The sequence below is a fragment of the Ranitomeya variabilis genome, chromosome 1 (assembly GCF_051348905.1).
Source record: "Ranitomeya variabilis isolate aRanVar5 chromosome 1, aRanVar5.hap1, whole genome shotgun sequence".
NCBI lineage: Eukaryota > Metazoa > Chordata > Amphibia > Anura > Dendrobatidae > Ranitomeya > Ranitomeya variabilis.
The window spans coordinates 1,030,574,248-1,030,589,578 of NC_135232.1; the positions used below are offsets into that span (position 1 = coordinate 1,030,574,248).

General features: G+C 41.9%; 2 long non-coding RNA genes across 2 annotated transcripts; both read left to right on the forward strand.

Annotated features, from left to right (window-relative positions):
- Positions 1-251: 251 nt before the first annotated feature.
- LOC143784528 (uncharacterized) lies at positions 252-13,676 on the forward strand. The gene is made up of 5 exons (XR_013217809.1): positions 252-386; positions 1,427-1,522; positions 9,019-9,065; positions 13,083-13,290; positions 13,551-13,676. It is a non-coding gene; the product is annotated as an uncharacterized LOC143784528 (long non-coding RNA).
- A 332-nt stretch (positions 13,677-14,008) lies between these two features.
- Positions 14,009-14,583, forward strand: LOC143784559 (uncharacterized). Its single transcript, XR_013217829.1, has 3 exons — positions 14,009-14,074; positions 14,205-14,397; positions 14,480-14,583. It is a non-coding gene; the product is annotated as an uncharacterized LOC143784559 (long non-coding RNA).
- Positions 14,584-15,331: the final 748 nt, after the last annotated feature.

Below are 15,331 nucleotides of genomic sequence, written 5' to 3' on the forward strand. Positions count from 1 at the left end.
TCTGATGACACTATTGATATAACGGTGCCCCAATATGTCCGCTGCTATAAAATCACACATGTATCAGGCTTATAGAGCAGCTTCCCATGTAACATGCCGATATCTGGTGACTGTACAGCCGGCGTATACAGACAAGGGAAGAACTAGAAGGGAACTGATGGTAGAGGTATAGAACTGATGATCAGTACAGAACTGATGATGTCATAATAGAACTGATGATGTCACAGACAGAACTAGCCGACACACCTACCCGCGCAGCTGAGTTCTGCTCACTTTGCTCTTGGTGTTAGATCGGTGTGAATCCTATAGTTCGCTGTGCAGGATTTTTCTAGAATTTCTGACTACAACATCTGGACCAGGACTGGAACTGACTGTTTGGCTGACAGGTAAGATGCCGCATTCATCATTTGTCAGATATGATAACAGTATTAATAATTCTGTGTGGTATTACATTATATATCTGATATATAATTCTCACATACGGTCGGATTCACCCTGGACATTAGTGCAGCAATCTCTGCACACAATGCACCAACACCTCAGCACAACTATATATTTCTATACAATATTTGTTTCTGCTGATTATCCCCTGAACCTGTGGATGTAAAGATACCAGTATGGTCCAGGTTACTGTAAGTCGTCCACAGCACCTTAAGGACAGGCCCAGTTTAACCCGTCAGGACATACAAAGCTCTATTGAAAATTCAATACGGGCTTGTTTTATACAGGACAAGCTGCACTTTTTATGGCCTCCATTTACAGGCACATACAATTTAATAAAGAAGCGCTCCTCCTCCCATCAAAGTGTTAATCCTCTTTCTATATTGCAGCCATCATATTATACAGCACTGTGTACTTACAATTGCTCATTTTGCCTTTCTCCTTAGTAAATTCTTCTCTTTGCTCAGTGTAGAAACAGGAAGTCTCTTGTGCGTGCATTTATCATCCCCTATTCATCTCCTGACCCCGCTGCTCCTCCCCCCCTGCCGGGACTATTGCAGAGACTGATGACTCATACAGGGAAAATTGACCTCCTGTTTCTACATAGAGCTTAGAAGGAGTCAGCCAGTCAGTTATTAATCACGTGATGTCATAGACATAATGGAAAGGCTCCTAGCACCACCATCTTGGCGTGAAAGCCTTTTCATGCCCTAAAACAAAGTAGTACCTTCCATTAGTACATGAAAAATCAGAGAGATGACAGGAAATGGTTAATATTGTGTCTTTCACTACAACAGAAGTAATATACTGTATATATAGGATGAATAATTTCTACCGCTGCTGACGTTGTGGGCAGTAATGGTGGTGATGATGTCATAGACAATAGAACTGATGATGTCATAATAGAATAGAACTGATGATGTCACAGACGGTACTAGCCTATATTACTGCAGCTGAGTTCTGCTCACTTTGCTCTTGGTGTTAGATCGGTGTGAATCCTATAGTTCGCTGTGCAGGATTTTTCTAGAATTTCTGACTACAACGTCTGGACCAGGACTGGAATTGACTGTTTGGCTCACAGGTAAGATGCCGCATTCATCAACTGTCAGCTATGATAACAGTATTAATAATTCTGTGCGGTATTACATTACATAGATATATCTATACATACACATATACTGACATGTAAAAGTTTGGGCACCCCTGGTCACAATTACTGTTATTGTGAATAGTTAACCAAGCTGAAGATGAAATGATCTCTAAAAGGCCTAAAGTTAAAGATGTCACATCTAATTTGTAATTTAGGCAAAAAAAAAAAAAAAAATATATATATATATATATATATATATATATATATATATATATATATATATATTCATCTTTAACATTTTAAAACTTACAAAGAGGAACATGGATTGATAGAAGAGTTTTGGCACCCTGCATGGTTAGTACCTATAAGATAAAATAAATAATAAATAAGGAGCGTCCTCTGATCTAGTGTCACAAGCAGTAATATAAATCACATACGTGCCTGACATTTAGGGGAACAGGCAAACAGAAGTGACCACTTCATGGGATTTATAAAAACGAATATATTTTAGTTACAAAATGATTTTAAAAGAAAAAACAACATATAATTTCATAAAACAACTAGCGCCTCTTGTGTGAGGGGTCGCACAGTAAATGACCTCTGCACATAGTAACAATATTAGGCTTCCATTGGTTCCAAACACTGTATTGGGTGTAAAAGAGCCGTATCATAATTACCTCCATATAGAGGGGTATAATTCCCCTGAATTAATAGATCTGCTTATTGTAAGAATCTGACCCAAATAGAAAAAAGGAACAAGCAATCACACCAGGGTCCATATTTATAGGATCATAGCATTAGCCAGTCTAAGACTGAATGTATTTCATGTGCAAGTGCATATATATTTAAAGTGCAAGTGCATATCGGTATGGATCTAGGTTCCCCCCTAGTACAAGCCCAGTGGCTGTTATGTGAGCAATATGGAGACTGACACAATGGTATATAAAAGGTTTTTACTTTACCTAAGGATGATATAGTGGAATGAACATGCAGTGGACTGCAGCAGGGTGCGTGGGTGCCTCCCTCAGCCCCGACACACGTTTCATGAGCACTTCCTCAGAGAGCGTCTTGTCTCTTCCTTGTCAGGCTTCCAGATGCCATGATCACTATTGACTGTGGCATCTAAGTAGATATCCCCTTCAATCCGGACCCCCCAGTTCTGTGCTGCAGCTGGAGGGAGCTAGGTGAGAGAGGGGAGCTCCTGGCACCACCATCTTGTCGTGAAAGCCTTTTCAAGTCATAAAACAAAGTAGTACCTTCCATTAGTAATTAGAAATTTCTAAGGGAATTGATAGTGTCTTACCCTTAGTCACCCTTTCTGACAGCAGAGGTTGGCACCCTAGGGATTCGACACAGTGCCCCCTCTAGGCATTGGCTGTCCCTAACTGAACCTCAGCGGACCTCCCTAAAACAGCCACCACCAACACCCAAATAATGGACTTCAGTGCGTTATAATTGTTCATAATGTCCGGCTTAGTGACTTCAGTGAGTCTCTGAATATAAAGCTCCATATAGGAAATCTTATATAATATTCAATAATCTGAGGTTTGCGATTGGATGTAGAAGAGATCTGATGTATCTGAAATACTGTAAGGTCGTTTACATGGGTATTTCAAATATATATAATATCAGTGATATACATCATACACTACCAGTGTCCAGGAGGTGAATCCACAATGGGATTCATACACGCAAATAGTGCAAATCACTGCTAGGAACAATGTGATCAGTGATATATCAGACCATACAAATGACTAGTCTCCGTCTACCAGATATTAGAAATATCACAATATATTCACAGTAAGATGCACAATAAATGGCTGCCAAGAGCGTCATCAGTTACATAAGCCAGAGATAAGGTATATGATATCCATAATAGGACTGATATATAATGGGAACAAGTGAAATGAACGCATATTCTGTGGTAGTTGTATAAAGGAGGAACTTATCCTAAAAAGAGTCCCCCATCCCGACTCGTTCCCCCCTTATATATCGAAGAAGGGTTCCTCAGGGGATATATTTTGGGTAAAGAAGCAGTGTTACTCTGCTGCCCTCTAGACTGCATGCATGATAGTCAGAGGTGTAGCTAGGGTTTTGGTTTGGGGGCTCAAAACTTTTCAGTGGGCCCTTAACCAGCTAACCTTGATTATAACTGGGTGACACACCCTAATAGTGGAGGAGAACCTCAGTAGATGGCCGCACTGTTACTGAAGATAATCTCTATATGAAGACCAACATGGATATTACCGTCATATGGTCAGTGGTAGCTACCAATCCTACAGAACATATAAGAGATCACAGCACAGTTACAGACAGTGACTTACAGCTGATGTTCTTCATGATGGAATCATTCACTTTTCACATCTTTTCCATCTGGCCCAGAACTTCTTCCAGCCAGGATTCTGCTGCAGAGATTACAACAAAGACACATTTCACTTCTCATATTTTTCAGCATTTTCCCCAATGGGACTATTCCCAACCTGCACAAACTGCTCATCCTACTGATACCCCAATGCTGCTGCCTTATGTGTCCCCATTGCTGCACCTGATACCCCAATACTGAGCCACTGTCATATGTGTCCTTATTACTGCACCTGATGTGTGGTCCTGTGTGACCTTTAGATAGTAAAACAAACCTCTAGAATATAGTAATGTCATGTGCACGTGCCCTAAAAAACAGTGCCCACGTTTTGTCCCTTAGAAAGTAATAATATCCTCTGTGTGCCCCTTTGACAATCACAGTAACCTGAGTTCCCCTATAACAATAAGTGCTCACTTTACATTTAATAATGTTTTGAGTCTCCCCTTTAAAGCTCCCATGTACACAGCATGATGGTCTCTAGTACAGTCTAATGCCCCCTCACTGTATATCTATTGACCCCTTAGTATCCCCAAACTTTTTAATAGCTCCAACACTAATCTCCACACTGTATGATGGCCCCCTATATAGCCTCTATATGGTATAATGCACCAGACAATCCTCAATATAGTCCTCAATATAGTATAATCCACTCCCCATAGGCCTCCATTTAGTATAATGTACCCCACCATAGGCATACTCTATACTATAATGCACCCCCATAGGCAGACTCTATATAGCATATGCACTCCCCATAGGCAGACTCTATATGGTATAATGCACTCCCCATAGGCCTCCATATAGTATAATGTACCCCCCATGGGCATACTCCATGCTATAATACACCCCCATAGGCAGACTCTATGGTATAATGCACCCCCCATAGGCGACTCTATAGTATAATGCACTCCCCATAGGCAGACTCTATAGTATAATACACTCTCCATAGGCAGAATATATAGTATAATGCACTTCCCATAGGCAGACTCTATAGTATAATGCACTCCCCATAGGCAGACTCTATAGTATAATGCACTTCCCATAGGCAGACTCTATATGGTATAATGCACCCCCATAGGCAGACTCTCTAGTGTAATTCATCCCCTAATATAGTACACCCCATAGTCAGATTCTAGTATAATGCATCCCCTAATATAATGCACCCCCATAGGCAGACTCTATAGTATACTGCAACCCTTAATATAATGCACCCCCATAGGTGGCCACTATAGTATAATGCAGCCCCTATAATATAATGCACTCCCATAGGCAGACTCTATAGTATAAAGCAGCCCTTCATATAATGCACCCACATAGGTGGCCTCTATAGTATAATGCACTCCCCATAGGCAGCCTCTATAGTATAATGCACTCCCCATAGGCACATTCTATAGTATAATGCACTCCACATAGGCAGACTCTATATGGTATAGTGCACTCCCCATAGGCCTCCATATAGTATAATGTACTTCCCATAGGCAGACTCTATATAGTATAATGTACCCCCCATGGACATACTCTATACTATAATACACCCCCATAAGCAGACTCTATAGTATAATGCCCCCTCATAGGCAACTCTATAGTATAATGCACTCCCCATGGGCAGACTCTATAGTATAATACACTCCCCATAGGCAGACTATATAGTATAATGCACTTCCCATAGGCAAATTTTATAGTATCATGCACTCCCCATAGGCAGACTATATTATAATGCACTCCTCATAGACAGACTCTATAGCATAATGCACTTCCCATAGGCAGACTCTATATAGTATAATGCCCCCTTAGGCAGACTCTCTAGTGTAATGCATCCCCTAATATAGTGCACCCCATAGTCAGATTCTAGTATAATGCATCCCCTAATATAATGCACCCCATAGGCAGACTCTATAGTATAATGCAACCCTTAATATAGTGCAACCCGATAGGTGGTCTCTATAGTATAATGCAGCCCCTATAATATAATGCACTCCCATAGGCAGACTCTATAGTATAATGCAGCCCTTAATATAATGCACCCACATAGGTGGCCTCTATAGTATAATGCACTCCCCATAAGCAGCCTCTATAGTATAATGCACTCCCCATAGGCAGACTCTATAGTATAATGCGCTCCACATAGGCAGAGTCTATAGAATAATGCACTCACCATAGGCAGACTATAGAATAATGCACTTCCCATAGCAGACTCTATGTAGTATAATGCACTTCACACAGGTAGTCTCTATATAGTATAATGCACCCCCATAGGCAGACTCTATAGTATAATGCAGTCCCTAATATAATGCACCCCCATAGGCAGCCTCTATAGTATAATGCACACCCCATAAGCAGACTCTATAGTATAATGCACTCACCATAGGCAGACTCTATAGCATAATGCAATTCCTATAGCAGACTCTATGTAGTATAATGCACTTCATATAGGCAGACTCTATATAGTATAATGCACCCCCATAGGCAGACTCTATAGTATAATACAGCCCCTAATATAATGCACTCCCATAGGCAGCCTCTTTAGTATAATGCACTCCCCATAGCAGCCTCTACAGTATAATGCACTTCCCATAGTCAGACTCTATATAGTATAATGCACTTCCCATAGACAGACTCTATATAGTATAATGCACTTCCCATAAGCAGATTCTATATAGCATAATTCACTTCCCATAGGCAGACTATATATAGTATAATTCACTTCCCATTGGCAGACTCTATATAGTATAATTCACCCCTATAGGCAGACTTTCTAGTGTAATGCAGCCCCTAATATAATGCACCTCCATAGGCAGCCTCTATAGAATAAAATACAATACTCACGTCTCCTCCTTGTTCCTCTGCTGCTCTGAGCATCCACACATCTCTGGACAGCGGGCACAAAGTAGTGGACATTATCGCGACCCCCTGCCAGTTTCAGCGTTGGTGATGCTAGACTCTGAGAGGGGGATGATGGGAGAGGGAGAGTAACGCTCCTTCTCTCATCAATGCGGTCAGAGGTATTGGCATCCAGCCGATACAGTTGCACTTGCGATGACAGACTGACAGACTGCTGGCACTGGGCCCTTCTGCCTGCTCAGGGGCCTCATACCTGCCAGGTGGCAGAGCAGGGAGATCGATTCTCCCTGCTCTACTGCAGAATGTAACTATCGGTGTGGTAGCCCCAACATGCATTTTCCCAAGGAAGCGCACGCAAAATGCTCTTTGGGGCTGCCAGTTTTTGTGCAATTTCACACGGCTTACTGTGGGTAAGATGACCTTTTTGTGATGTATATTTTTTCCTTTATCGTATTTTCGCATGTGGCTCTCCTTTTGCACATTTTTGCACAGGATTGACTGTTTTGTGCCACCTGCAAATGGCTAGTTACTTTACATTGGAGACTAGATGATGAACGTGTAGTCTATTTAACACAGTGATCAGAGACTTAGGCTATGTGCCCACGATGCAGAAATGCTGAGGAAATGTCCGCAGCATTTCCGCAACTCCCTGCCGTGGGTTTAACGCATGCGGAATTCGCATGCGTTTTCCCACAAAACACAAGCATTTTGACAGCGTTTTTAGCTTGCAGAATGCTTGCGCTTTACAAGCAATTTGAAGCATCACTTGGAAAAGTGATTGACAGGTTGAAACTCATCAAGAGAATGCCAAGACTGTGCAAAGCAGTCATCAAAGCAAAAGGTGGCTACTTTAAAGAACCTAGAATATAAGACATATTTTCAGTTGTTTCACACTTTTTTGTTAAGTTTATAATTCCACATGTGTTAATTCATAGTTTTGATGCCTTCAGTGTGAATTTACAATTTTCATAGTCATGAAAATACAGAAAAATCTTTAAATGAGATGGTGTGTCCAAACCTTTGCTCTGTACTGTATATCCCCATTTTTTATTTTAATTCTTTTTTTTACAGGAATATTGTACCCAGGGCCTGAAGGAGAGTCTCCTCTCCTCCAGACCCTGGGTACCATCCGCACACGAAGCGCTCACTTTTCGCATGGTGAGCATAGCCACATGCGTAAAGTGAGCGTTTCAATGCAATCCTATGGCGGCGGAATTGCCGCTATTCCGCAGAAATAGTGAACATGCTGTGAATTTTACTATGCGATTCCGCAGCGGGAGAATCCGCAGCATGGGCACAGCAACTGTGGAATCCCATAGGATTGCATGGGAATGCATTTTTAAGCGTTTTTTTAAGCGTTTCCGCCACGGCAAATAATATGTCAGAAACGCATAAAAAACGCAATGTGGGCACACAGCCTAAAGGCCCCGTCACACTTAGCGACGCTAAAGCGATCCCGACAACGATACGACCTTCAGGGATCGTTGCTGCGTCGCTATGGGTCGCTGGTGAGATGTCAAACAGTGAGATCTTCCAACGATCGCTGCTGCGATCTCACTGTTTGACATCTCACCAGCGACCTGTAGCGACCTGTACAACGATGTCACATGGGAGCTATTATGACGATTCAGTGTCTGAGTCGTCAACGAGGTCGTTGGTAAGGTGTCAAACACAGCGATGTGTGCTACCCAGCGGGACCTCAACGATCAAAAAAAGGTCCAGGCCATTCCAACACGACCAGCGATCTCACAGCAGGGGCCTGGTCGCTGCTACGTGTCACACAAAGCGAGATCGCTACTGAGGTCACTGTTGCGTCACAAAACTTGTGACTCAGCAGCGATCTCGCTAGCGATCTCGCTTAGTGAGACGGGGGCTTAACACATGTTACATTTATGAGATCTTTTGTTATCTTGATGTTGATGTCTCTGCACTGTGGACACTATGTTTTTTATATATCCTGTACATGCACATATAGGTGTTAACACTTTCCTTTACCCTTTATTTCATTGTGGATTTGCAGCATTGTGACATCCTGTGCCATCACCATTTACTGTTTTATTTTTATTATCTTTACTTTCCTCTTGTTATTGCTTTTGTAACCCCCTTTTCTGTAGTAAACTTTTTGATATTTTTCTAAACAAAAACTCTCTGGACTTTGGCTCCTAGTGTCTTATAGGTCGCACAGGTCCTCTTTAATTTTAGCATTATGGACGCCGTGTACACAGAACTTTCTTCTATGTAATATATAGAAGGATGTGAATTAATTTCTCCTTTTTTATCTTTTCAGGCAGCTACAAGATTTTCCTCATTTTATCCTGTATTATCATCAGTGATGTGAGTATATTTCCAATTGTTCTGCTCTTTTCTTCCTATTACTAAGGCCGCCGTCACACATGCGAGTTTTACGGACGTAAGAGCGCAGAAACTACGTGCGTAAAACTCGCATAACATACGGCACAATGATTCTCAATGGGTCTAGTCCTATCAGCCTTATATTACGGATCCGTAATATACGGCGTTCTACGGCCGTACAAAATCGCAGCATGCTGCGTTTGTTAGCGTATTGCGCAAAAAAATCGCCAATGAAAGTCTATGGGGGCGAGAAAAATACGGATTCCACACGGACCAGCAGTGTGACTTGCGAGAAATACGCAGCGGTGTTAGTGAAAAGTCGGTAATTCAATTGCCGGCTTTTCATTTCTCCTGCACAAACCCGACAGGATATGAGACATGGTTTACATACAGTAAACCATCTCATATCCCCTTTTTTTTTGCATATTCCACACTACTAATGTTAGTAGTGTGTATGTGCAAAATTTCAGCGCTGTAGCTGCTAAAATAAAGGGTTAAATGGCGGAAAAAATTGGCGTGGGCTCCCGCACAATTTTCTCCGCCAGAATGGTAAAGCCAGTGACTGAGGGCAGATATTAATAGCCAGGAGAGGGTCCATGGTTATTGGCCCCCCCTGGCTAAAAATATCTGCCCCAGCCACTGCAGAAAAGGCACATCTGGAAGATGCACCTATTCTGGCACTTGGCCACTCTCTTCCCACTCCCGTGTAGGGGTGGGCTATGGGGTAATGAAGGGTTAATGCCACCTTGCTATTGTAAGGTGACATTAAGCCAGATTAATAATGGAGAGGCGTCAATTATGACACCTATCCATTATTAATCCAATTGTCTGAAAGGGTTAAAAAACACACACACACATGATTAAAAAGTATTTTAATGAAAGAAACAAACAGGTTGTTTTAGTATTTTATTGCTCTCTCAATCCATCAGGAACACCCTCGCTTGGCAAAATAAGAAACACACAATATACATACCTTCTGATGTCCTATCATGTCCCACGAGGTAATCCATCTGAAGGGGTTAACTAATATTACAGGCATGAGCTGCGCTAAACCACTCGCTCGTGCCTGTAATCCCCGGGTGCTGAAAGGAAAGCAGAGTGATCTATACTTACATTCAGTCACGGACCGGTGATGCGCCCCTGCTGGATGTTCTCATGAACTGCAGCCTGGGAACTTTTTCCCACGCTCCAGGTCATATGAGGACATCCACCAGGGGGCGCATCACCGCGACTGAAGGAAATGTAGGTCAATGACCTACATTTCCTTCATTCACCGGGGAATTACAAGCATGAGCACAGCTGCATTTGCAGGGCTCCTGCTTGTAAATTATTTTAACCCCTTCAGATGGATTACCTCGTGGGACGTGACGGGTCAGCAGAAGGTATGTATCTTGTGCATTTATTGTTTTGCCAAGCGAGGGTCTGCAAATGGATTGAGAGAGCAATAAAATATTAAAACAACCGCTGTGTTTATTTCATTAAAATACTTTTAAATCATGTGTGTGTGTGTTTTTTAACCCTTTCAAACAGTTGGATTCATAATGGATAGGTGTCATAATTGACGCCTCTCCATTATTAATCTGGCTTATTGTCACCTTACAATAGCAAGGTGGCATTAACCCTTCATTACCCCATATCCCACCGCTACACGGGACTGGGAAGAGAGTGGCCAAGTGCCAGAATAGGCGCATCTTCCAGATGTGCCTTTTCTGGGGTGGCTGGGGGCAGATGTTTGTAGCCAGGGGGGGCCAATAACCATGGACCCTCTCCTGGCTATTAATATCTGCCCTCAGTCACTGGCTTTACCACTCTGGCGGTGAAAATTGCGCGGGAGCCCACGCCAATTTTTTCCGCCATTTAACCCTTTATTTTAGCAGCTACAGTGCCCAAATTTTGCACATACACACTACTAACATTAGTAGTGTGGAATATGCAAAAAAAAATGGGGATATGAGATGGTTTACTGTATGTAAACCATGTCTCATATCCTGTCGTGTTTAGGCAGGAGAAATGAAAAGCCGGCAATTGAATTACCGGCTTTTCACAGATATCGCGCTGAAGTAAATATAAATACAGAATATATATATATATATATATGTGTCTCAATGACATATATATATATATATATATATATACTGTATATATGTTTTCCCGAACATTTGAGCACATAAATCCATTAGATATCGGTTTTGCAAGCCTGCGAGAAAATATCGCAGTACGGATGCCATACGGATTACATACGGAGGATGCCATGCGCAAAATACGCTGACACACCCTGACTATGGATCACTATTTTGGGAACATTTCTCCGCATTACGGCCGTAAAATACGGACCGTATTGTCTTACACCAAGTGTGACGCCGGCCTAATATTTCTTTCTTTTGTCCCTGTTCTCTTATTTTTAGGTTCCTGAGATACCAGATCTGATCTGAAGGCCAATTCTCAATCCATTGATCGCTAGTGTTGAGCATTCCGATACCGCAAGTATCGGGTATCGGCCGATACTTGCGGGTATCGGAATTCCGATACCGAGATCCGATACTTTTGTGGTATCGGGTATCGGTATCGAAACAACATTAATGTGTAAAATAAAGAATTAAAATAAAAAATAGGGATATACTCACCTCTCCGACGCAGCCTGCACCTTACCGAGGGAACCGGCAGCCTTCTTTGCTTAAAATGCGCACGTTTACTGCCTTCCGTGACGTCACGGCTTGTGATTGGTCGCGTGCCGCTCATGTGGCCACGACGCGACCAATCACAGCAAGCCGTGACGTAATTTCAGGTCCTGAATGCCTAATTCTGCATTCAGGACCTGAAAATTACGTCACGGCTTGCTGTGATTGGTCGCGTCGCGGTCACATGGGCGGCACGCAACCAATCACAAGCCGTGACATAATTTTAAAATGCGCGCGTTTCCTGCCTCCCGTGACGTCACGGCTTGTGATTGGTCACGTCGTCCATGTGACCACGACGCGACCAATCACAAGTCGTAACGTAATTTTAAAATCCCGAATGCCTAGAATTAGGCATTCAGGACCTGAAAATTACGTCACGGCTTGCTGTGATTGGTCGCGTCGCAGCCACATGGGCGGCACGCGACCAATCACAAGCCATGACGTCACGGAAGGCAGTAAATGCGCGCATTTTAAGCAAAGAACGCTGCTGGTTCCCTCGGTGAGGTCCGGGCTGCGTCGGAGAGGTGAGTATAGCAATATTTTTTATTTTAATTCTTTATTTTACACATTAATATGGATCCCAGGGCCTGAAGGAGAGTTTCCTCTCCTTCAGACCCTGGGAACCATCAGGGATACCGTCCGATACTTGAGTCCCATTGACTTGTATTGGTATCGGGTATCGGTATCGGATTAGATCCGATACTTTGCCGGTATCGGCCGATACTTTCCGATACCGATACTTTCAAGTATCGGACGGTATCGCTCAACACTATTGATCGCTGTTCACCATAAATCTTGAGGTATCTATTTATCCATCTTGTGATTAAATAAACGTATCCAGGTGTTAGAATGGCCAAGTCAAAGTCCAGACCTCAATCCAATCGAGAATCTGTGGAAAGAGCTGAAAACTGCTGTTCACAAACGATCTCCATCAAACCTCACTGAGCTCGAGCTGTTTGCCAAGGAAGAATGGGCAAGAATTTCAGTCTCTCGATGTAGAAAACTGATATAGACATACCCCAAGCGACTTGCAGCTGTAATCACAGCAAAAGGTGGCGCAACAAAGTATTAAGTTAAAGGGACCGAATAATAATATTGCACGCCCCACTATTCAGTTTTTGAATTTCCACAAAAATTTTAAATAACCAATAAATTTCGTTCAACTTCACAATTGTGTTCCACCAAAAATTTACATTTGGTATCCTCATGTTTGAAGCATGATATGTGGGAAAAGGTTGAAAATTTCCAGGGAGCAGAATACTTTCGCAAGGCACTGTATATAGAAAGATCTGAATTAATTTCTCCTCTATTATCTTTTCAGGCAGCTACATCATTTTCCTCATTTTATCTTGTGTTATCATCGGTGGTGTGAGTATCTTTCCAATTGTTCTGCTTTTTTCTTCCTACTATTAATATTTCTTTCTTTTGTCCCAGTTCTCTTAGTTTTAGTTTTAGGGGGCCTGAGATACCAGATCTGATCTGGAGGCCAATTCTGAATCCATTGATCGCTGTTCACCATAAATCTTGAGGTATCTATTTATCCATCTTGTGATTTACACATTTTTTACATTTCCAATATCCTTATGCTCACCTAATTAGGACGAGAGCGTAAAGAAAATGGTTCCTGTCCTTCTTGTAAAGGAATTATTAGTATGAGTTTAGGGTTTCTCTGCTGTATGGTCAAAATGGAGCAAAAAAAATGAAGTCTCTGTAGGAGATATTTATAAATGTAATTATTATAGAGAGCTGAATGTCATATATATAATAATCTATGGATCTTTGCTTTTAGAGAGAAATGTTTATCCAAGGCAGGCTGGAGCTCGATACCCTGCAATACAAATATAATACTAATATGGATCTTTATAAATGGAATTTAAAAGAATAAGGAGAACCCTCCTTCTCATCACCAACTGGACCAAACCTGGACCTTCAGTAGGAGAGTCCGAGGTCAGTGCAGGAGATGGTTTATACCTCTGCTCACACACAGATATCACATAGTCACTTGCCTGATTTTCGGTATTTTATGTGTATATATTATAGTCTTTCTGTATTTTACAGACATATAAAGATGTGAATGTGAGGCCTCAGTGACAGCTGACATGCGGGACACTCCTCATTATATATGTAAGTATTATAATAAATACCAATCTTTATAATTCTCCCATCTCCTATCCTGAATGCTCCTATAGAAACTGATATGACGTACAAAGAGGCTTATTATATAATACTAATATCCTTTCCTTCCAGAAAACCTTACGATCGGCTGCCTGCTGCCAGGGGGACTCTCTGAAGTGATACGTCACTTATATACAGGTATGTCATCATCGGTTACTATATACAGGACCCGCCAGTCGTTCTCTATACAATGTTGAGGACTGGTCTCTTTTCTACATAAAAATGTTTCTGATGATTGAGGTTTATACTATTTTGTTACTTTTCTTAGTCCCAGAATGAATTTTTCATAAGAGTAGATGACAACCACATGTGAACGGCTGATGCACCACTGCACTCACATAACTGCTACAGCCAATCACAAGCCTGAAAGTTCAAGTAATCGAAAAACAGGACATCATAACTTCTGGTCCCAATGGAAAGCACTGGAGCTGTCTGCACTGGAGTGATGGGGATCAGAGCAGGTGACTATGTCTGGTTTATTATTTTACACCATGTGTGTTATTTGGTTGATTTCAAAATGAAAGATCACTGGTTCAAATCAAGGAGCAGCCAAGAAGAAGAAGATTTCACAAGAATAAAGTAACAGCATCACTCAGCTCATCGATAGCGGTCTCTCGGGCCAAGAACATTGCCAAACTCTATTATTTGAGTGCCATGACAGTCGAAGGAACATGAAATTATGTTCATCCATCCATTCAAAAGCCAAGAGGTGCACGTTCAGGCAAAATATCAGCATCAACAATTTGGTTTATCACAAAGTCTATCTGTTCTGGCACGACAAACATGGCAATGGAGGTGGATCGTACGCTTTATAATAGTGAGATCACAGACATCCATGCAAGCACTGTGCAATGTACTTTACACAAGTCTGGAATATTGGCCCATAAAAGGTGAACAAATTTCTACTTCATAATCATCCTATAAAATGTGGGCTCAAGTTTGCAAAACAGTACAAAAAGTGGACAGTAGAATATTGGAAATGTATGATTTGGAGCAATGAGACGAAAGTCAATAGACAAGGTTGTGATTGCTACAAATGGATCTGGAAGAAACAAAGAAAAAAGGGGCTAATTTATCAAGAAACTGAAGAAACTATCATGTTCTGTGGGGGAAGCCTGATGATTTTGACTTTGCAGCCAAAGGCATTGGATATTTGACCAGGATTGATGGTGATCTCAATGCAGAGCTATATCTGAGAATCCTACAGGAGGAGTCACTTCTCACACTCGAGTACTATGGGTATGAAAAGGACAACATAGTGTTCCAGCAGTACAAAGTCCAGAAGCCAGAAGCATACGTTGAGATTGGCGAAGAAATGGTTCAATGACAATGAAATAGAGGTGCTGGATTGGCTCCACTGTCCCCAGACCTCAAACCAATTAAACACTTGTGGTT